The sequence below is a fragment of the Tursiops truncatus genome, chromosome 5 (genome assembly GCF_011762595.2).
Source record: "Tursiops truncatus isolate mTurTru1 chromosome 5, mTurTru1.mat.Y, whole genome shotgun sequence".
Lineage (NCBI taxonomy): Eukaryota > Metazoa > Chordata > Mammalia > Artiodactyla > Delphinidae > Tursiops > Tursiops truncatus.
In genome coordinates this window covers 71297524-71321136 of record NC_047038.1, presented here as the reverse complement: position 1 = coordinate 71321136, position 23613 = coordinate 71297524, and the positions used below count along the sequence as shown (strand labels likewise).

At 38.1% G+C, this 23613-nt stretch overlaps 1 protein-coding gene across 9 annotated transcripts in view; it reads left to right on the top strand.

Moving 5' to 3' along the window:
* Positions 1-23613, top strand: part of FRYL (FRY like transcription coactivator) — a 244672-nt gene that overhangs the window by 9042 nt on the left and 212017 nt on the right. Inside the window, exon 2 of one of the 9 annotated variants that reach the window (XM_019928204.3) lies at positions 18508-18710. The exons of the other annotated variants lie outside the window; for them this stretch is intronic. The gene's annotated coding sequence lies outside the window, so the exon portion shown is untranslated. The remainder of the gene's footprint in view (positions 1-18507; positions 18711-23613) is intronic. 9 annotated transcript variants of the gene reach the window in all.

Here is a 23613-nt window from a genome sequence, read left to right as displayed (position 1 = left end):
AGAAATGGCCAGACTATCTTCCAGACTGGCTATATATTCCCAACAGCAATGTATGAAAGAGCCAGCTTCTCTACATGCTTGGCAGAATTTGGTTTTGTTCACTGTTTTTAAAAAATTTTAGTCATTTTAATAGTTGTGTAGTGATAGCTCATTGTAGTTTCAATTTGCCTTTCCCTAGTGGGCAAATTGTTTCCCTAATGAGCAAATTGGGTTTTCATTGTTGCGTTTTGAGAGTTCTTTATATATTCTAGATATAAGTCTTTTGTTAGATATGTGATTGGCACAAATTTTCTTCCCATCTACAGCTTGTCTTTTCATCCTCTTAACAGGAATTTTTTACAGAGGCAAGAAAGTTTTAAATTTTCATGTAGTGCATTTAATCATTGTTTTTTCTTTTATGATTGTTCTTTTGGTGTCATGTCTATGGACTGTTCACCTAGTCCTAGGTCTCAAAGACTTTTTTCCCCTGTGTTTTCTTCTAAAAAATTTTACAGATTATGTTTTACAAGATAATCACATTTTTACCTTACAGCTTTTGGTAAAGCACTGGTATTGGTAACAGGCAGTTGTCAGCTCTCCCATTTTCTTGTTGCTTGCTTGTATTTTGCTTATTAGTATTATGTTTAATCTGACTTTCTTTGCAAAAATCTTAAAAATCCATCCATGAGTGATATCGTAATTCTCCTGAGATCTGCAGATCTACTTACTTGGGCCCATGCGGGCTGCAGCATGTTGTGATCTGCTGAAAGTGAACAGGTGAGGACATCACAAACAACCCCTCCAGGGTGTGAAACTGCTACCTCTCCCTTAGGAGACTTTTATCTACTGCAGTACTGTGGGTGTAGTCAGCGTCACAAACAGAAACCCTTCAGTATCTTAAGCTAGAAGAGATTTCATACAAGGTATTAGGTGCTTACAGAATTGTCAGAAGGGCCTAACAGCAGGTTTTAGGGGGTCAATCCAGAGGTAACTCACCAGGGCAGCTCAGAGGCCACCTTGGGAGTGGTGCTGGAATCCAGACCTCGTGCCACCTCTGCCACTGCTGCATTTGCCTCTAGATACTCTGAAAACTGCAGGACAGACCCCAACTTGCAACCTTGGATTAGGAAGTCAGATCAAGACACCTCTGCTGCTGGTGTTCCTGCCGCCCCACTTCTCGTCACCCAAGAAGCTGGGGGATGGACTCTGGAATTATGCTGTAGAGAAATCTCATATTTCCACAGCTGTGCTTGCCCCCCAGATAACTAAAAAGGCTCCTTTCTAATTGCTTATCGGTAGGCGGGAGGTCAAGTGCGCCAATCTGTGGTGTCCAGCATAGTTCATGTAAATGCCATAAAATGGAAGCAGCCTGATGCAGGACCAAGAGCAGGTGCTGGTGTCAGTCTGACACATTGAATGTTAGTAAACCTCAAATTTCAAATTTAAGATAACTCATATGTACTATCTTCTAGTATTTTCTTTTTACCTTATTGGCTTGAGAACCCTTCTTTTGAGGCTTGCATTTACTCTACTTTGAACTTAGTACATTTTGCATGACTAAGTAGTAGGAGCATAGCAGGTCTGGTATGATATTTTTCCCAAATATTTAAATTTTATTCTTAATGTCTCACAATTTTTGAAACCATATTTTTCCTTTTTTTAAATAAATATATACAAGTATAAAATGTTACTGTTTTGGGGAACACTCATTAAATTCAGTCAACATTATTCTCTTACTGTCTGGACCTGAGCTTTCTCTCTTACACCTGTGCTTTCCCCAGCTCTCCCTGGAGAATTCTGTGAAAGAAGTGGATTTTCTCCTAGAACTGTGCTTTGGTATCAGAGGCACTCCAGCCAGCAGCCAGCAGTACTTTGGTTTCTATTTGTTGAAAATAATTAAAGTTTGGTTTGTTTTATTGCATACTTTGAATTTTATTCCTGGGTGTAACAAATTTTGGCATAAAACCAAAAATTAAGACATACAGATATCTTTGCAAAGACTGGTTTTATTATGGTCTGTAATGGCAGTCAATTTAAAATACAATAAAATAAGTTATATTAAAATTTTTGAGTATGTGTTCAAGTGCGTTTTTCTAGTGAGAAGTCTGTAGGTTCATCAGATTCTCAAAACAGAGGCCATGACCCAGGAAAGATTAAAAACAGCTGCTCTAAAGGTATAAGTTCAATCAAGACATTTGCCAAACATTTAATACCAAGGTTTCTGCCGTCAGTCACAGATCCCTTCCCTGATCTCCATCCTGTATCTGTAGACTTTTTTCAGGACATAAAAAGAAAATTATTGTTACCTAAGTGTTTAGGGAGGGGCCAAGGAACATCATAAGAGGTCATTATTAGATGAGAAGAGACACCTGGAAGTCAATTATATCACCGGAATAGTTTTTTTTTTTTTTAAGAAGATATGTTCCCATATGGCTGATGTTTTCCTGAAAAACAATGTGTTGTACATGTCAAGACATAGTAAACTGTTGATATCTGCAATCCAGTATATTACATCTTGGGGGATTTATTTGAATGCTTGAAATAGTTATAAAAATAATTTATATGTTCAACTCTAGAGCCTAAAATTGTACAAATGGGGAAGGAATCTACAAGCTTAAACTCTGTAATTCATTTAAAATAGGTAAGAGATGATTTAGAGACACATAAATGTGTTGGATTTTCACATCCGATATGTCACATTTTCACATAGTTTTAGCTTTGTTTCTTAACTAATGACCTCTCTTCATATGCCAAAGCCTAAGTGGAATGTAGCATGGTTTGTAGAGATTTAAAAACCTTTTGTTTAAACAAAATCATGCACAGGGATCCCAAATATAAAGTGATGAAAGGAGAGATGGTTTTAGTTGATGTAGGGGCAAGAAAAGCCTTACTTTTTGTACATTTCCCTTTACTCTCTCCCCGCCCCCCAGACACACACAAATAGAGTTATGAGGGCTTTAGAAACAGGTGGGCCTAATGTAATCACAAGGGCCTTTAAAAGAAGAAGCAGGAGGCAGAAGAGTCAGAACTAGAGAGATGGCATCATGGGAAGGAATTGACCGGGCGTTGCTGGCACTGAAGATGGAAGGCGGCCGTGAGCCAAGGAATGTGGGCAGCTTCTATAAACCAGTAAAGGCAAGAAAATGGATTGTCCTTAGAGTTTCCAGACAGGAATGCAGCTCTACTGACACTTTGATTTTATCCCCGTGAGACCTGTTTTGGACTTCTGACTTCCGGAACTGTAAGACATATATTCGTTACCACTAAATTTATGGTAATTTGTAATTGCAACAATAGCAAACTGATACAGTGCTTAATACATTTTAGGAGTAAACATTCTTAACAGCCTGCGAATTTTACCCTCGTCTATTTCAATAGCTCTTTCTCTGTACCTGGTTTTCCCTTTTCAGAAAGAGAAGAACCAGGAGATCCTAAACTGTCTTCAGATTTATCAATTTCACTTTAATTCTTTATAGGTTTATAGTATATGCAATATAAATTAATAAAAGGATTCGAGTGCTTACCTTTTCTATGCTGGTCATGATGAAGTTAGAAAAGAATGTGGCAAGACCCTATTGTAGATAATAATCAAACAGTTAACAACAATAACTACCAAGCATCAGATGACTGAGTGCCAAAGTGAGTGGTAGGGATAGTAGTAGGTATCATGAAAGAGCAAAGGAGAGAGCAGCTGTTTTAGACTGGAACAATCTCTGAAGGCTTTGTAAAAGAGATTTTTGAGCTAGGAATATGCTCTTAAAGGTATTGGGGAAATTGGTTCCAACAAAATAATCTATGTTATTAGAAACACAAAACTTAAAGTTTACTAGTTTAATTATTATTTTTATTATTTTATTTTTTGTGAACACATGGGAGAAATATATTTTTCTTATTGAACGTTTTATGGTGGAGGAGAGACTCTTGTAGAATTTTAAAAACGTGTAAATGCAAACTACAGTAAATTGATGACATTTGTCTTGATAATGTGAAGTATAACACCTGAGATAATCTGTATTCCCTGTGTTGCCTGAGTGATACATATTGTTTTTCATTGTATTTTAATGTTTAAATCTCAAAATATGATTGGAAACCTAGTATGATCTAATCTGAGTTCATCATGTTATAAGTGCTAAAAACATTGACCATGATTACATTTTTGAAGGAAAGGTATTACATGGGCTTGCTAAAGATAATTATGTTAGACTAACCTTACTCTTTAGATAGGATTATTGGACTGTGGGTCAAGAGAATGGAGAAGGTACAGTATAACTGGATTTCAGCCAAACATAAGATTTCTCTCTGTTGACAGGGGGAGGCTGTGGGCTGGATGGCCATAAAATTAGGTAGAAATGTGACTGGTTGAGTAGCACCTCTAAAAATTAATAATGAATTGATGACAGCTAGAAAAAATTACTAGTGACATGCTGAAAATCACTGTCCATATTTTTGTAGTGATGTGAATGAAAACATTGATACCATGCTTATCAAATTTTTGGATGAAATGAATTTTTTAGGGTTGACTTTTGAAAATAATATTTCTGACTGAAATGGTGGGCTAAGGCTAACGTGATAACTTAATGGAGCTTGATGTGAAGTCCTGTATATGAGTTCAGAAAACAGCTGCGTAATTATAGGGGTGAGGGAAATGTGGTTGAGTACAAACAACTTAGGTATTTTAATTACTCTGATAAACTCAATATAGATATAAAATGTACTGCAACTATAAGAAAGGCTTCATAGAATCGTCATCTGGACTACTGGGGGAGGAGGTTCAGAAGAGGAAAGGTATCAGTCTTACTTTATTCTGTACTGTCCAGATTATACCTGGAGTACTGTGTTGAGTTCTGGATGTGGCGTTTGACGAGTTAGAAAACAGAAAATAACAAGTGTTGGCGAGGATGTGGAGAAATCGGAACGCTTGTACATTGTTGGTAGGAGTTTATGATGGTACAGCTACTGTGGAAAACAGTTTGACCACAAACAGTTAAACCGAAAACTATGATATGACCCACATGTTCTGTTCCTGCATACTTACCCAAAATAATTGAAAACAGGTATTCAAAGAGATATTTGTAATGAATGTTCATGGCGGTGCTTACATAGCAGTTTACTTTAGCTAAAAGGTAGAAACAACCCAAATGTAATCAACTGATGAATGGATAACCAAAATGTGGTATATGTGTACAATGGAATATTATTCAACCATAAAAATGAAGTACTGATAAATGCTTCAAAGTGCATGAACCTCAAACGTTATGATTAGTGAATGAAGCTGGACACAAATGATCACATTGTATGAGTCCACTGATATGAAATATCTAGGACAGGTAAATCCGTAGAGACATACATCAGTTCGGTGGCTGCCAGGGGCATGGGGAATGGCCAGTGACTGCTTGATGGGTGTGGGTTTCCTTTGGGGGTGATGAAAATGTTTTGGAACTAGGTAGAGGTGTTGATTGCAAAACATTGTGAATATACTAAATGCCATTGATTTGTACACTTAAAAAGGTTAATTTTATATCATGTGGATTTTAGCTTAATTTAAAAAAAGTGTCAGTACATATAAATCAGTTGGATAGTATTGAGAGTCCAGAAATAAACCCTATGATCAATCAATTTTTTTTTTTTTTTTTTTTTTTTTTGGCGGTACGCGGGCCTCTCACTACTGTGGCCTCCCCCGCTGCGGAGCACAAGGCTCCGGACGCGCAGGCTCGGCTCACGGGCCCAGCCGCTCCGCGGCACGCAGGATCCTCCCGACCGGGGCACGAACCCGCGTCCCCTGCATCGGCAGGCGGACTCCCAACCACTGCGCCACCAGGGAAGCCCAATCAATGAATTTTTTAAAAAATTTGACAAAGGTACCAAGATAATTCAATAGGGAAAGAACAGCTTTTTCAGCAGTGTTGAGGCATCTGGAGATCCCCGTGCAAAATGAATTTGAACCCTTTCCTCACACCATGCACAAAAATTAACTAAAAGTGGATCACAGATCTAAATAACAGCTAAAATTATAACATTCTTCAAAGAAAATATGAATAAATCTTAGTGACCTGGGTTAGGCAAAGCCTTCTTGGATATGACACTAAAAGCCCAAGCAACAAAAGATAGGTAAATTGGACTTCATCAAAATTAAAAACATTTGTGCCTCAAAGGATACCATCAAGAAAGTGAAAAGACAACCCACAAAATGGGAGAAAATATTTGCAAGTCTTGTATCTAGGATGTATAAAGAACTCTTAACAACTCAGTAATAAAAAGGCAAATATCCTAATTAAAAATGATGAGTAAATTGAATTTTATGCTAAGTGAATTATCAATAAAAACTGTTAAAAAATGAGTCAAGTGGAATATGTTTAGCGATTTCTAGTCTTATGGGAATTAAAAATTGAAATCCTACTCTTTCACTGCTTTTCCTTTTGCCTTTTGCCCTCCCCCATTCTCTCTCTCAACTTCTATCAGCTGTACCTTTTATCCTTACAAGGTTGTAAACATTTACATTCTGTTCTGTAACCTTAATGAAATCTTTGGTGCTTTGTTTTTGTATCGGTCATACATCTTTTAATTACCATGCAAATACTAATTGCAGAATGGAGTAGTGAGTTTATGGTTACATTTCCTTCTCTCCACACCAGTGTCATGATCCCATGCCAATAGAAGGATGATGTTCCTAGTATCAAAGACGAATGGATTCTCTTTCCCTATAATCTGTCAATTGCTCAAAATCATGTCATATGTATATGTTTTCACACTTGAACCATTACTTCCTTGAATAGCTTTTTTGTTTTTCCTGATGTATCATTTTGGTTGTTTTTGGCAGCATTTTACAGAATATCCACCCACAGGTGACATATCTGGTGGTTCTGACCTTTCTCTTATTGCCAGTGGCTGCTGTAACTCCAAGCATCTTTTTTTCACTTACTAAAAGGCAGGAGGAAGGGGATAGGATGAGTGCTTCTTTTTTTTTTTTTTTGGATCTTCCCCCTTTTAAAATATATTTTTGAAAACTTTTAAAACATAAAAAAGTTGTGAGAATAGTAATATGAACTGTCTAACTTTCACCTGGATTCATCAGTTACAAACATTTTGCTATATTTGCTTTTTCCTTTATCTTTTGCTTCTATAAATCTAGATCCAGTTATCCTTATTTTGGTGAATCTTTTGAGCGAAAGTTGCAGAGATCATGATTCTTTACCCTTAAATACTTCATCACATATCACATAAGGAAAGGTGTGATCATGGAACAATGATTAAATTCAGGAAATGTAATTGTCACAGGTTGAGATCTCTGGGGAGCAGATGCTGAGCCAGAATTAGGATTGTATTTACAAAAGTGAAAGAAGGAAGCAGGATTGGGCAGGTGGAGCTGTCAGATTGTGATGACACCCCGTGTGCCAGCACAAGGAGTGCCTCTGGAATTAAGACTGTCCATTAGGGGAGTTCCATGTTGGGTAGAAATTGCTTGGCCTGTGACTTGCGTTTTTCATTTATGGGCTGGGAGCTGTCCAGAGACTATCGAGACCCTCCCTTGAAGGCTGAAGCTAACTCTGATGAAACTAACAGCTTAACCACACTCCTCACTCCTGGTAGTGAGTCTTTTGAATGTGAGTGGTAGATTTCCATGTCTACCACAACACAGTACTATTATCTAATATACAGTCCATGTTCAAACTCAGCAGTTGCCCAGTAATGCTCTTTATGGCAAATCTTCCTTCCCACCATCAGATCTCTCTTTTTATCTTGGAGGAAAGTCTTTCAAGAAGCTCCCCAGATGACTTTCCTGTAAGTCTCATTGGCTTAAACTGAGTTGCTCGTTCACCTCTGTTACTCAGGCCAGCTGCTGGCAAAGGAGAATGGGATTTCCAGGGCTTGTTTAGACCTGTAGTGATTTATCCCATGGGTCTGGGCAAGAGTCTGCCTTCCCTAATCCTGTGCTTCTCCCCTGTTACCTTAGAAAAAAGAAGAAGAAAAGAAAAAAAAAGATTAGATTCCTTTAGCAAGGAATAAGGAAGGAAAAGCTGTAGGTAGACAGCATTCTGCTGGAGCTTTCTGTTGCATATCTTCTTTTTTTTTTTTTTCTGTTAAGAAAAGAAACACATGCATTCCTGTCGTGAAACCAGCTTCTTAGTTATTCTGTCTTTGGAACAGAATCCATTCCTTTCTTCCTTTCATGGAGTTCACTAATTTTCTGTATTAACAGGATGAATTATGGTTTAGTCCTGCTGTACACCTGCCATTCTGGGATTTCTTTTTCATTTCACTCTTGGATCATTTCCGCTGTTTCCTGTGTTCTCACATCCACTTTACTGGTTTTCATTCTTGCTTGCTAAAGAACGCCCTCAAGTAATGTTCTTACATGTCTGAAACTGTCTTTATTCTGCCTTTTTGCTTGATTGATCATTTGGATGTAAAAATCTAGGTCAAAATTACTTAATTCTGGAAGTTTTCGAGACATTGCTCTGTCTTCTACAATTGAGAGTTTGATTTTAGTCAGATTCTTAATTGTTTTTTTCCTCAAATCATTTAGAATAATTTTTGCCTATGAAATGTCACAGGATTTGTCCAGGTGTCTCTTTCATGGAACAGAGGGTAGGTCACTTGTTTTTTATTCATTCATTATTCATTACCTGGCTCCCTGTTTTATTTTATACCTGTACTTTATTACTGACCTTCTTTTATTCTGGGTGATGTTAACATCAGTGTGGATGGTTCATTCAAAGCCCTTGACAATACCTTTGACAGACATTGCACCTGTTAGTCATTTTTCTCTTTCTTAAGACTAGTTTTGTTCAGGTATTTAGGGTTCACCTGCTTCACGGGCTCCTCCCCAATCCAAAGGGGGCAGTTTGTAAAGCAGCCTAAAGTCCATAGTGTTAGTTTCATCCTCCTTGCCAGTGATTGGTTCAGGCATGGTGACATATAAAGGAAGTCCTCTGGGAGTCTGGTTTCCTTCAATTTATGAAGGCACACCCCTTCTTTTGGATGTGGTCACGTGGGCTTATGATACATGGAGCTGCTGCAGCCATTTTGGGTCATTGAGAAGAAAGCAAGATGATGAATGACCCTCAACTCAAAAATTGTTTAAAATTGAATTCCTGATCTCCAGTGCTCCCCAACCCCAGTTTTTTTGCTCCATCTTTCCAGTTTCTCAGGCCAAAAAATCTTGCCATTATCCCTAACTTTATTGTATGCACATAGAATATGGACATCCCACATCCTATTCATTAGAAGATCCTAAAAGCTCCCCCTTCAAATTATATTTGCAATCTTACTACTGTTTCCTATTGACACCACTACCATCCTGGTCCAAGTCACTGACATTTCTTGCCTGGATTACCACAACAGAGCAGTGGCTACCCAGGGAATTTTCTTAGGGTTCAACAAGACAGATGTTTGGATTGCCATAGGCCACATTTGACATCAGATTTGCTTAAGAGGATATGGGACAGGAAACACAGCTTACCAGCGGAGAAGAATCAGATACTCTCTTTGGTAGGAGTCCTTGTAGCTGTCTACAAAGAGAACAGCCGGAACCATTCTCTGTGCCTCTCCCCTCTTCCAAGTGAAGCTTAAGTAAGAGTGATGAGGCTCACGTGATGGATATGTAACTAACTTTGCTTAGGAGCCCCATGTTCCACAAGAGCCATTATCTTGTGTAACTACCCATGAGCATAGCTTCCAGGATCCCTACAAGGTATGTGCCGAATTATAGAAGTCACCATAGTAAGGAAAGCCCACAGTTACAGCCACTCACCAGGTATTTATTGTTTCTCTCGGTCTGAAGCAACTTACCAATAGTCATTTTTACCATAAGCAACGTTGCCTGGTAACACAGCTGACATTCTGCCTGTATGGTTTCCAGGGGAACAGAGCTAGAAGATGAACAGAATCCAAGAGCAATTTCTCAGGCTCAAAGACAAGGGTTTTGCTAACACTTCAGTCACAAATAGCCTCGTAGTGTCATCAGTGCTTCTCCACTGTACTCTGTTCTCAGCACAGTAGCCAGAGCAATCCTTCTAAATGTATGACAGTCACGTTACTCTTCTGCAAACCGTGCAGTGGCTCCCCAGAGCACAGCTGCCTACAGGCCTTACCTGAGTTGGTCCCTCGTTACCTCTCTAATCCTTTTTTCCTATTACTCTTTCCCTTACTCATCTGCTCTAATCATCCTTGTTCTTGCTCTAATGTACCAGCCATGTTCCCGCCTTAGGGCCTTTGTGATTGCTCTTCCCGTGGCCGGAATGTGCTTACTCCTGATAGCTACCTGGCGGAGTTTTCAGATCTTTGTTTAAATGTCACCTTTTTAATGAGATGTACTCTGACTATTTAAAAATTGCAACGCCTGCCACCTCTGGCACTTGCCAGTCTGTGATTCTTCTCTACTTTTTCTTTTTCCTTTCTTCCCCCCATAGCTTCTCTCATCTTTTTATGCCTCATAATTTACTTATTATTTCTGTTGTCTATTGTCTTCCCTTGTTAGCATGTAAGCTCTAAGAAGGGCAGGATTCTTCTCTTTTGTTCATTGATGTATCTCAACTGCCTAGGACAGTGCCTGACACATGGTTGAAGCTTAGTAGGTTTAAGTGCGCACACAATTACAGAGGGCTTATTGTACGCTAGCATTTGACATATATTCATTTACTCTTCATGAAACCGTCTTGAAATAGGTACTTTTATTATCCCTTTTAAAAATAAGTGTGGAAACAGGTTAAGAGACTTGCTTCATGCTGCTTAGCTCATAAGTGAGTCCTTGCAAGCTGGCTCTGGAGCCTGTGTTCTTAACTGTATGCAGTTAAGCATCTTTCTGCATATATTTTTTTAAGCCTGATTTTAGATTATATCTTTTTGGTAAATTCTCCTTTATTAACGTAGAGGTTATGGCCATTTTAATGTCTTGATGCGTGTAGCCCAGTTATTTTGCAGGATCCCATTAACCATATGTGAATGTATCCTTTAAAAAAATGATTATTGGGGTGATTTAATTGACTTCCGATCGTCCTCTTTCATATACTAATGAACTCTTACGGTGTTCCCTAGTACTTCCCTAAATACTTGGGTGACAATAAATTATTTTCCTTTTATGTTCTTGGAAGGGGGAACAGATACAGGATGGAGGTCAGAGAGGGTTTCATGATTAATCATAGTAGAAGCCTCAGTGTTAATTAGTGGGTGAATGTCTTGGTTTAACTGATACCTAAAAACTTGCCATTCTCAATCTTGTCTGAATGATGGCCCCCTTTGAGAATCTAATGAAAGCTATGGACCTCTTACATGAAAAATGCCTATAAACACACGCTTCAAAAATTTTATACAACTTATTGTATTGTAAATTGATTTCCATCACAGGCCATATAAAACCAGTCTCTGCAAAGATTTCTATAAAGTTGAGTTTTTGTTTTTGTGTAAAATTATATGCCACACCCAAGAATAAAATCCAAATATTTGCTTAAAAAATTGAGCTTTTTATTTTCAGAAGTTAATTTTAATGGGAAGACTGGTTTATAGTAAGTCAAAATTGTGGCATTGTCTTTGATATAGCAATACATATGTCATTTTAAAATTTTCAAACTATTTTTGTTTTAATGTCAACCAAAGCAGAAAACGTAATTTTTAAGATTTGTAGAAATAATTGGAATTAGAGTCAGATCACATAAGACAAGGTTTTCTTTTTTTTATTAAAAAAAAGCCTTCTTAATAGACTTTATTTTTTTACTTTTTATAAATTTATTTATGGCTGCATTGGGTCTTTGTTGCTGCGCACAGGCTTTTTCTAGTTGTGGTGAGCGGGGGCTACTCTTCGTTGTGGTGCGCGGGCTTCTCATTGCGGTGGCTTCTCTTATTGTGGAGCACAGGCTTTAGGTTCGCGGGCTTCAGTAGTTGTGGCTCGTGGGCTCTAGAGCGCAGGCTCAGTAGTTGTGGCGCATGGGCTTAGTTGCTCCACTGCACGTGGGATCTTCCCGGACCAGGGCTCGAACCCGTGTCCCCTGTATCGGCAGGCGGATTCTTAACCACTGCACCACCAGGGAAGTCCCTGTAGACTTTATTTTTTATAAAGACTTTTTTTCAGAGAGCAGTTTTAGGTTCACAGCCAAATTGAGAGGAAAGTACAGAGATTTCCCATAGAGCCCTTCTCCCATTCATGCATAGCTTCTCATACTAACAACATCCCCCATCAGGGTGGTGTATTTGTTACCACTGATGAGTCTACACTGACACATCATAATCACCTAAAGTCCATAGTTTACATTATGGCTCACTTTCGGAATTGTACATTGTAGGGTTTGGACACATGTGTAATGACATATATCCACCATTATAGTATCACACAGAGTATTTTCCCTGCCCTAAAAATCCTCTGTGCTCTGCCTAATCATCCTCCCACCCCTCCCCGGCAACCACTGATTTTTTTTTTTTTTTTTTTTTACTGTCACCATAGTTTTGTCTTTTCCAGAATGTCAGTATGTACAATATGTAGCTTTTTCAGATTGGCTTCCTTCACTTTAGCATTATGAATTTAACATTTCTTCATGTCCTCTCATGGCTTGGTAGTTCATTTCTTTTTAGTGCTGAATAATATTCCACTGTTTGGATGTACCACAGTTTATCCATTCACCTACTGGAGGACATCTTGGTTGGCAATTAGGAATAAAGCTGCTGTAAACATCCATGTGCAGGTTTTTGCATGGACATGGTTTCAACTTGGGTGAATACCAAAAAGCACCAGCTGCTGAGTCGTAAGGTAAAAAGTATGTTTAGTTTTGTAAGAAACTGCCAACTGTTTTCCAAAGTGACTGTGTCGCTTTGCATTTTTACCAGCAGTGTATCAGAGTTCTTGTTCCTCTGCATCCTCTCCAGCAGTTGGTATCGTCATTGTTCTGGACTTGGCCATTCTAATAGGTGTGCAGTGGTATCTCACTGTTGTTTAAATTTGCATTTCCCTGATGATATATGCTGTGGAACATCTTTTCTATGCTTATTTGCTATCTGAATATCTTTTCTGGTGAGATGTCTGTTAAGGTCTTTGGCCCATTTTTAAAAAAATTTTTTAAAAACTTTTATTAGAGTACAGTTGATTTACAATGTTGCATTAGTTTCTGCTGTACAGCAAAATGTGTCAGTTATACATATACATATATCCACTCTTTTTTAGATTCTTTTTCCATATAGGTCATTACAGAGTATTGAGAAGAGTTCCCTGTGCTATGCAGTGGGTCCTTATTAGTTATCTGTTTTATATGTGGTAGTGTGTAGATGTCAATCCCAATCTCCCAATCTATCCCCCCTCCCCCCGACACATCCCCACTTTCCCCCCTGGTAACCATAAGTTCGCTTTCTATACCTGTGACTTAGCACTTTTCTCTGTATGGGAAGATGCTAGAGTCTGGGCTCATTGAAATCATTCCTTTGATATGCACCTTAGCTGTCTAGGGCCAGTGTCCTGTTCTTTCCCATCCTGAGTCCCCTTAGGGTGCACTGTTGGGAGTTGGATAATTTTTATTTTATTTATTTTTTAAGTTTTAAAATTTATTTAATTTATTTTTGGCTGCGTTGGGTCTTCATTGCTGCATGCGGGCTTTTCTTTAGTTGCAGTGAGCGGGGGCTACTCTTCGTTGTGGTGCGCAGGCTTCTCATTGCAGTGGCTTCTTTTGTTGTGGAGCACAGGCTCTAGGCACGTGGGCTTCAGTAGTTGTAGCTTGTGGGCTCTAGAGCGCAGGCTCAGTAGTTGTGGCGCATGGGCTTAGTTGCTCTACGGCATGTGGGATCTTCCGGGGCCAGGGCTAGGACCTGTGTCCCCTGCATTGGCAGGAGGATTCTTAACCACTGTGCCACCAGGGAAGCCCGGGAGTTGGTCCATTTTTAAATCCGGTTCTTTTCTTTTTGTTGAGTTTTAAGAGTTCTTTGTATGTTTTTTTTAAACAACCCTTTATTAGACGTGTGTTTTGCAAATATCAATATTTTCTCCCAGTCTGTAGCTTGTCTTCTTATTCTCTTGATACTGTCTTTTGCAGAGCAGAAGTTTTTCATTTGAATGAAGTCCAGCTTATCAATATCCTTATTAGTTCTGTCATGGATTGTGCTTATGGTGTTATATCTAAAACATCATTTCCATACTCAAGGTCATCTATGTTTGTACTGATGTTATCTATTAAGAGTTTTATAGTTTTGCATTTTAAATTTAGGTTTATGATACCTTTTAATTTAATTTTTGTAAAGGGCCTGGTGCTTTCTATTTTGGAATGTTATTAGTTACTGATTCAATTTCTTTAATAGATACAGGCCTAGTTAGATTGCCTGTTTCTTCTTGTGTGAGTTTTTGAAGTTTTCTTTGCGTGTCTTTCAAAGAATTGGTCCATTTCATCTAGGTTATCAAATTGGTGGACATAGAGTTGTTCATAGTATTTCTTCATTCTTTTAAATATTCATGGGATGTGTAGTGATGTCTGTTTTTTATATCTGATATTAGTAATTTGTGTCTTTTCTCTTTTTTTCCTTAGTTAGCCTGGCTAGAGGTTTATGGATTTTACTGATTTTTTTTCAAAGAACCAACTTTTGGTTTCATTGATTTTTCTCTATTAATTTCATGTTTTTCGTTTCATTGATTTCTGCCCTAATTATTATTATTGCTTTTCTTCTCTTTACTTTGCATTTAGTTGCTCTTTCTAGTTTTTAAAAATGGAGGCTTAGTTTATTGATTTTCAGATCTCCTTTTCTAATATATGCATTCAGTGCTATAAATTCCCCTCTAAGGATTTTTATTTTTTTTTGTTGTATCCCACAAATTTTGTTTTCATTTTCATTCAGTCAAAATATTTAAAAATTTTTTCTTGAGATTTCTTCTTTGACCCCTGTGTTATTTACAAGTGTTGTTTAATCCATGTGTTTCGAGATTTTTCTATCTTTCTATCATTGATTTTGAGCTTAATTTCATTGTGGTCTGAGAGTAGATGCTGTGTGATTTCTGTTCTTTTAAATTTGTTTGGTGAATGTTCTATGTGAGCTTGAAAAGAATGTGTATTCTGCTGTTGCTGAAGTAGTCTATAGAGGTCAATTATATAACCAGTTGGTTGATGGTGTTGTTGAGTTCAACTATGTCCTTATTGGTTTTCTGACTGCTATACCAGTCCATTTCTTATAGAGGGGTGTTGAAGTCCCCAACTATAATAGTGGGTTCATCCATTTCAACTTGTATTTATTTCTATCAGTTTTTGCTTCACGTACTTTGTTCTCTTGTTCGGTAGATACATGTTGAGGATTGTTATGTCTTCTTGGAGAACTGACCTCTTTATCATTCTCTAATGCCCCCCCCACCTTTTTTTTTTTTCGGTACACGGGCCTCTCGCTGTTGTGGCCTCTCCCGTTGCGGAGCACAGGCTCCGGATGCCCAGGCTCAGCGGCCATGGCTCACGGGCCCAGCCGCTCCATGGCATGTGGGATCTTCCCGGACCGGGGCACGAACCTGTGTCCCCTGCATTGGCAGGGGGACTCTCAACCACTGCGCCACCAGGGAAGCCCTCTAATGCCCCTCTTTATCCTTCATAAATTTCTTTCCTTTTAAGTCTGCTCTGTATGAAATGAGAATGGCTACTCTGTCTTTCCTTTTATTAGTGTTAGCATGGTATATCTTTTTCCATCCATTTACTTTTAACCTTTGTGTCTGTTTATTTAAAGTGGGTTTCTGGTGGGTCTTGGTTTTTGATCCACTTTGACAATCTCTGTCTTTTAATTGATTCATTTAGACCAGTGATGTTCAAAGTGATTATTGATACAATTGGATTAATTTCTATCATATTTGTTTTGTTTGTTGCCCTTGTTCTTTGTTTCTTTTCTTTTCTTTTTTATTTCCTTCTAGTCTTTTTCTGCCTTTTATGGTTTTGAGTATTTCATCTAATTCTGTTTTGTCTCCTTTGTTAGCATATCAATTATACTACTTTTTAAACTGTTTTTAGTCATTGTCCTGTAGTTTCCAATATATATTTACAACTAATTCAAGTCCACTTTCAAATAATACTATACTGTTTCATGAGTAGAGTGAGTGCCTTATAGTAAAATAATTCTAATTCTTCCCTCCCTTCCCTTCTATCAGTGCTGTCCTTCATTTCACTTATAGGCATACATAATTGAATTCATTGTTGCTATTATTATTTTGAACAAATTGTTGTCTATTAGATCAATTAAGACTAAAAATTGTAGAAGTTTGTATTTTACATTCTTATTCTTTCTTTGATGCTCTTCCTTTCTTTATGTAGATTTGATTTTCTGACCTATATCATTTTCCTTCTCTCTAAAGAACTTTTTTTTAACATATTTTGCAAGGCAGGTCTATTGGCAACAAATTCTCTCAACTTTTGTTTGAGAAAGTCTTTATTCTCTTTCACTTTGGAAGGATAACTTTGCAGGGTACAGAATTCTCGATTTGTTTGTTTGTTTCTATAAACATTTGAAGTATTTCACTCCTCTCTCTTCTTGCTTGCATGAGGTGGGTGTAATTCTTATCTTTGTTCCTCTACAGGTAAGATTTAGTTTTTTTCTCCTCTGGCCTCTTCCAGGATTTTTTAATTTATCTTTGATTTTGAACAGGATATCCTGGGTATGTGTTTTTGTTTGTTTGTTTGGCATTTATCCTGCTTGCTGTTTTCCGACCTTCCTGGATGTGTGGTTTTGGTATCTGATATTAGTTTGGGGAAATTCTCAGTCATTATTGTTTCAATTATTCTGTTTCTTTCTTTCTTCTCCTATTCTTATTACATGTATGTTAGATCTTTTGTTGTTGTCCCACAGTTCTTGGATATTCTATTTTTTTTTTTCAGTGTTTTTTCTTTTTTGCTCTTCAGTGTTCTCTTTCTTTTCAGGTTTCTATTGATATAGCCTCAAGCTCAAGATATTCTTTCTTTAGCCCATCAATGGCTCTCTTTATTTCAGTTACAGTGTTTTGGATCACTACTGTTTCTTTTTGACTCTTAGAATTTCCTTCTCTCTGCTTACATTGCCCATCTTTTCTTGCATGCTTTCTTTCTACTTTATCCATTAGATACCATATTAATCATGGTTGTTTTGAATTCCCAGTCTGGTAACTCCAACATCCTGCCATATCTGAGTTTGGTTATGATGCTTGCCCTGTCTCTTCAAACTGTTTTTGTTTTGTTTTTTCCTTTTAGCATGCCTTGTAATATTTTCTTGGTAGTCGGACATGGACTTACAGTATCAAGTGTAAGAGACTGATTTAAGTAGGCTCTCAGTAATGTGGTGGTGAGGTGTGTGTTGGGGGGTCAGCCTATGCCTCCAGACTGTGGATTTCACAAGTGCTTCTCAGTTTTCTTCCCTACCTTAGGTGGTACAGGATGGCCAGAGGGAGCTGGGGTTGGGTATTTCCCTTCTCCTAGCTCAGTTAGGCTCTGGTTAAAGAGTTTCTTAATTTCTCCTGAGGGCAGACTTTGTTAAGAAGAACAGAATGCTTTGGAGTATTTCAAAATATTTTTCCCCTCCCCCTGCCAGAAGCTTGAGGGGATTTTTCTTTGATATTCATTATGAGAACCAGGTGGAGCTATTGGAGATAAAACTCACAAGTATGGGCTTCCCCCTATTATTGGTCCCCTTGGAGTTTTTTTTTTTTTTGGTGGTACGCGGGCCTCTCACTGTTGTGGCCTCTCCCGTTGCGGAGCACAGGCTCGGGACACGCAGGCTCAGTGGCCATGGCTCACGGGCCCAGCCACTCCGAGGCATGTGGGATCTTCCCGGACCGGGGGACGAATCCGTGTCCCCTGCATCGGCAGGCGGACTCTCAACCACTACGCCACCAGGGAAGCCCCCTCTTGGAGTTTTTAACTCTCAGAGTTGTCCACACTGAGCCTCTAGCAGTTTGTCAGTTAAAGTTCAGGTTTTCTTACCCTGGCACTGGTTCCATGGAAGCTTCTTCTCATGGGTTTCTGTTCCCGTAAGTTGTGATTCTCTGCACCTGCCTGTCTCCAGTTTTGGGAGTAGTGGTATGCCCTATGACCTCACTCCTCTTATGAATCTTAAAAGAGCTGTTGCTTTTTCAATATGTTTATCTTTTTACTTTTTTAAGACGGAGTGGTGACTTCTAAGTGTCTTTTCGTGCCGGAATGAAAACCGGAAGTCTCTCCTCACTTTTTCTATTACCATACAGTTTCCTTTCCTGGAGGCAACCAGTATTACCAGCCTCTTGTGCATCCTTCCAGAGCTAGCCTACTATTCTTAAAATTTTTTAAATTAAGGTGAAATTATTGGTTTTTGAAGGAATATTCCATTAAAATCTTTTGTTTCTATGGTTATAAACCATTTCACATTATGCTGTCATGTTTGTATGTTTTTCTATCTCTGAAACATCTTTCCCCTTGTCTGATTTTCTGGATTTGCCGAATTTTAATTAATTTTATTGGAATTTTAAAATAATCAAGTTAGTTTATGCTGCAGTGAAAACAATCCTCAAATTGTTAGTGCTTAAAATGCAAAAATTTATTTCTTATTCATGTCAAGTTCATGCCTTTTAGGCAAGTTGTGTTCTGCCTACAGGTTTGGCAATGCACTTCCATATCAACACCTGCCTTCATAATTACAGAGACAGTGGGAAAGAGGTACAGAGCCCAGTGCCAACAGTTAAATGCTTCCATTGGAAGTTTATATATCAATTCTACTCACATTTCATTGGCCAACACAAATCACATGACCATGCCTGACTTCAAGAGAGAGAAGGAAAACCTAGAAGGAGAGGGAAAGTGAGTAATATTGTTAATATCCTCTATATCTTTATTATTATTATCATTTTTTACTGGTTGATTTGTTGTTTTTTGAGCAGAGTCTCCTCAAGTTCCTAAGCCTGGTTGTAGACATTCCTTTGGTAAGCCTGACTACCACTGTATCCCCCCAAGAGAGTGAATATCTTAGAAAAGGAAATGGTTTCACATCTCACACCTTTGTTTAGAATTCTGTCAAGATCATTATCCTTGGAATTCAGAACATTTTGATGAATCTTGTATTTCCAGTTCTTTTAACACTGGTGATTTTTTTTTTTTTTGTATACATGCTATTCTGTGTTGATAAATAGTACAGGCTCCGTCACAGCCTGGCATGAGATTTTATTCTGTCTTATCCTGCTCTTAAAGGATAGTCAGAGTCTGTTGAAAGTTGCAGTTAGTATTTAGCCCAGTGAATTTGATGGAGGGGGGGATTGAGCATTATCTTCTGGGGTGCGCCTCGGTGGAGTAGACTTGTAAGCCCGCTCTCGAGCACAGCAATAATGGTTGATGTCAGGGCAGATTACTTCTCCTTTCCCATTGTTCTTACCTTAGAATACCTTTGTGGGAGCTTAGAATTTCAGGGGTGGGGTGATACCCCTTCTTAATTTCTAATGTTGCTAGAGTTTTCCCTTTTGTGTTGATTAAGTTATCTCAGGGGCTATTTGAACAGGCAGCTGACCTTGTTAAATATGTATTCCTAGGTTATCCTGTAAGTATTATTCCTCCTTTTAAGCTAATTGTTTGGATGCAGGTTGATTCAGGTCTTTAACAAGAAGAAAAGAAACAGCTTAAAACCTGTTATTTTCTGGAAACATTAGGTTACATCTCAAAATGTATGTAAGGTAGAGTATGCAAATATACTGGATTTATGTACTGAAGACAAGAAGTTTACCTCTTCCTCTGTCATTCTGTGCTACTCTTATCTCCTCTAAAGGCTGTAAAATGGAACCTTATGAAGCAGTTAATATTCACTTTGTTTAATAAAATGTTTGAAAGTCTATATATTGGTTTATTTTTTTATAGTGCATATCATGTATTACCTTTGACATCATTTATTTAATCAACAAATGCTTATTGTGTACCTGTGAGCTAGGAGATGGTGCTAGGGATTATAAATGTAAACAAGACAGTCTCTGCCCTTCTGGAGCTTGTTTGTAGTCATGTAGGCAAAGATTAAACAAATATTGGATGATAAACTCTATGATGAAAAACTAAGTTTGTCTAGAGTGTGATAGGTTTTGGTTATTTCAGGTTAGCATGGTGGGGAAGGCCTCTTTGTGGAGCATTTGCAGTCATCTGGGAGCAAAGGAAGGAAGGGAGGGGGCAAGTCATACTCAAGGGAAAGACCTTTCCAGGCAGAGGAGTTAGCAAGTGCATAGGCCCTGATGTGGGAATAAGCTGCTTCAACTTGAAGAGTAGCAGGAAAGCTGGTGTAGCTAGAATAGAGGAAAGGAAATGTTAGGGAGACCATGGGATATTTTTCTGCATTTGATGGGAAACCAGTGGAGGATTTTTGGGCGCAAGTGAATAAATTTATATTCTAAAAAGATCACTCTGGTGACTGTGTAGAATTAAGGGGTGAGTAGATGCAGCAGCATCAGCTAAGAGGCGACATGAATTGTTTGGGCCACAGATGATGACGGCTCTGACTAGGTGGTAAGCAGTGGATGGGAGAGAAGTGGCCAGATTTAAGGTATACAGTATTTTGAAAGCAGGGTTGACAGACTTGCTGATGGATTAGATACGAGGGTGTGAGGTAAAGAAAGGAATAAAAGTGACTGCCAGATTTCTGGCCTGAGCATCTAGAAGAATTGTGGTGTTATTTACTGAAGTGAAGTGCTGGGAGTAGGCAGAGATTTAGGGGGCTGTATTAAGAGTTGTGTTTGACATCTCGTTAGATGTGCAGACAGGTATTTGAATTTGCAAGGTTAGTGCTCAGTAGAGAGAGGTCTGGGCTAGAGATACCATCTATATGCTAACAAATTCCAGATTCGAATTTAAGGCCTTTAGCCTGGATAAGGTCCAGAGGTAAATGTCAGTGGAGAAAAGGGGCAAGGACTGGCCCTGGGCTCTCCAACATGTTGAGTTGGAGAAGAGGCAGAGGAAAAGCAGCTCTTGAGGAAAAGGAAGAAAACCAGGAGAGTGTGGCATCTTGCCATCCAAGTGAAGAAAGTGTTTCAAAAAGGCAGGAGAGGAATGCTGCCGTGGAGTCAACTAAGATGAGGACTGATTATTGACCTTTGGATTTCATGAGGTGTGGAGGTCATCAGTGACACTGGCCAGCGGCCCTGGGGGTAGAAGAGAGGAGAGAATGAGATGAAGAAGCGGAGCTAGCGAAATACTGAATAGAGACAGTTGTCTGGAGGACTTTTATTGTAAAGGGGAGTAGAGAAACAGGGCAGTCAAGACAGGGCTTTTGCGGTGGAGGAGGGAGGAGGGCTCCCCCCTTTTATTCTCTTTAAGGTGAGTGATCATTATGGTATATTTGTATGCTAACGGACATGATCCCTTAGGAATGGAGAAAGAAGATGTGAGATTTTTGTCACCTTGACGTTGATGTTCTCCTTTTTTTTTTAGTTAAGAGGTGGTTGAGGTTAGGTTGGAAGTTTTCTCTACCCCACCCTCTTCAGGGAGCCTTTGTGATTTTCTTTTGTTTTCCTCTTTTTGGCTTGCTTAGTCTTATTGTGTATCTTGATAGATTTTTATCTTTCACATTTCTGGTAAATGGTGATTATTAGGAAGTTGAACCAATTGTGTATTTAAAAAAATGTGAAAGACATTTAACAGGGAATGTGTTTCCCAAGGCCCATTGTTTACCACAAAAAGGAAACCGCTGACTTCTTGTTATATCAGTAAAGATAAAATTATTTTGTGACTACAGTACTCCTTTTGTGAGTAACATTTTTCATACTGTGATCAAAAGAAATTATTATATGAAAGCAGTAAGCTAATTGGAAATGTAGACTTTTGTTACAAATGGGAATTTACTTAGTGGGAGCCCTTAACATTTTTTGATTTCTCTTCAGAACATTTAAAATTCTTCTAATGGTGGAGATAGTTGTCATTTAAATTATGAAAAAATATAGTTTAACAAATTTAAAAGTTAGGTATCTAGTTCTTAATTTCTTGAAATGTAATAAAAAGTTTTAACTAATTTTAAGGGAGAAAATGTAGCAATACAGTGTGGTGGGAATATTTTTCACTCTGAAGCAGAAGAAGGAAATCCACAGTACTGTAAATATAGCTAATATTATAGTGAGAATATATTCAAGGGGTAAGCAGAACATCCATCACAAACTAGTATCTCCCCTCCCATTAAAAATTCATGCTTGGTAGAAAATTCCTCAGGTGAAGTTTGATTTAAAACAACAAAATTCATAGAAGATGAGGATGTTGTAATAATAGATTTCGGTTTACTGGAGACTGGCCTTCTTGAACTCTTGGACTTTTCAGTTGGAATTTTATCCCCTACTTCTGTCCTCTAGTGCCCCCTACCTCCCATACCTGCTCCAAAAAAAAAAAAAAGTATATATATCTTTGGCAGTAATAAAGTCTCCCAACTTCTGAGTATCTAAGAAGTGTACCTATGAAAAAAAAAAAAAGAAGTGTACCTATGGACAAGCATCTCAGAAAGCTAGAGATTATAAAATGTTCAGATTCCAAGCCATGTTGTATTATAGATACAACTTTGTTGCCTAAATGTGATTCTCAACTTTTTTTTTTTGCCTACATATAATTTGCACATAAGGAAATAAATGTATGTACATATGTATGTATGTCAGATAGTGATAAATTCTATGATGAAAACAAAATGGAAATAGGGCAGTGGCATGGGAGGTCCTCTGAATCTCCTTTTTCTCATCAACTGGGAATAATAATAACCTACCTCTTTAGAGTTGTGTGGTCTTAATTTTGTGTGAAATGCACCTGGTTTGATACCTGGTATCATACCAGGTAATTGGGTACATGTTATTCTACTTTTCCTTTCTTTCTGTAATTTGAGTCATTCAAGTCTGCAGTTTAGTGCCATATAATACGGTGTGTGTTAAAACCATGAGTTTAAACTAGAGTATGTTTAAACCATGTCCTTCGTGTGGTTTTGAAGTTCTTGCTGAAAAAGTAAATAACACAAACAAACCTTGAAGGGGCCTCATGTTTAGTGAAATAAGCTAGTCACGAAAGGACAAATACTGTATGATTCCACTTAAATAAGGTACCTAGAGTAGTCAAACTCATAGAAACAGAAGGCATAATGCTTGTTGCCAGCGCCTGGGAGGAGGGGGCGGAAGAGGAGTTATTGTCTAGTAAGTGCAGAGTTTCAGTTTTGCAAGATGAAAAGAGTTCTGGAGACGGATGGTGGTGGTGTTTGTGCGACAATGTGAATGTACTTAGTGCCACTGAGCTGTACACTTAAAAATGGTTAAGATGGTAAATTATATGTTATGTGTATTTTACACAGTTTTAAAAAAAAGTGAATCATAAAACTACTCTATTTTGGTAAGGCTTGCCCTCCTTATTTTTGGTAGATGTTAGTGAATTAAGTTGTTTTTCTCTTTCCATTTTAATAAGATATAATTGACATGCAGCACTGTATAAGTTTAGGGTGTGTGGCATAATATATCGTGAAGTGATTATAAATCAAGTTGTTCTTGACTAAATCTGAAATAGTGGGTTGCTGTTCTTATATCATAAATCTGTGTGAGATTCCCAGAAACTGAACACTATTGATTATCAGAAGTTTTCATCATCTTAACTTCCAGAGGTGTCAGATCTTAAACTGTGGCTTTGAGAGCAAAGAGTATAGTATAGTATAGAAAAGACTTTTTTGTTTTGTTTTGCTTTGTCTCGCATGTCAATTTAAAAAATATTTGTTGAGTCCTCA